The 646-nt window shown below is 35.4% G+C and overlaps 1 protein-coding gene across 2 annotated transcripts in view; it reads right to left on the reverse strand.

Annotated features, from left to right (window-relative positions):
• LOC119581847 (receptor-type tyrosine-protein phosphatase T-like) overlaps positions 1 to 646 on the reverse strand; it is a 25,860-nt gene that overhangs the window by 5,361 nt on the left and 19,853 nt on the right. The window lies entirely within an intron of this gene.

The following is a 646-nucleotide window of genomic DNA, read 5'->3' on the forward strand; positions in this document are numbered from 1 at the left end:
GAGTTGCCTACAGATATTAGGATATGTTATGTTCTCTCCAACCAATTATCAGATTTTGGCATGCACGACCTTTTAGACTTATATTCCATGCCCTTCTTCAAATTTAACGTTTAGTAAGACACCTCAAACAGCCAATTAATGTGACCCATGTTAGTTGGGTTAGGCAGGTTGTGAAGTTTCATTCTCTCTGCAGGATTTTTGTCCATAATTGTACTGATTTGTTCAAATGTTTATCAATTGCTAGATTTTTTTTGTTCTTTATCTGTTTTCGGACTCACATCATGGCAAAGGATTAATCCAGAAAGTCTTATTTACTGGTTAGTTTTCTGAATAATGCATTAATGGACAAATATTTCTGATGAAGCTCCCGGATTTTTGGGTCTTTTGTTTGGGGTCAAATAGTGCGCCTTTGCTTAAAGTGAGCTTTAGTCACACCACCAGGATATTTACCTGCTCTCTTTAGTTAAAGAGAGCTGAACATAATATTCAGTCCATACATGTAAGTCTAGAGTCAGAAAAGGAAGAACTGGATGGACTATGGATTACTGCGATTCGACAAGTCTGCTTTGAGAGAAAAAAAAGAAGTGTTGTAAAGTAATAAAAATACTAAATATAATGCCAGACATATATGAATATCTGACTGCTA

The sequence above is a fragment of the Penaeus monodon genome, chromosome 15 (assembly GCF_015228065.2).
Source record: "Penaeus monodon isolate SGIC_2016 chromosome 15, NSTDA_Pmon_1, whole genome shotgun sequence".
Lineage (NCBI taxonomy): Eukaryota > Metazoa > Arthropoda > Malacostraca > Decapoda > Penaeidae > Penaeus > Penaeus monodon.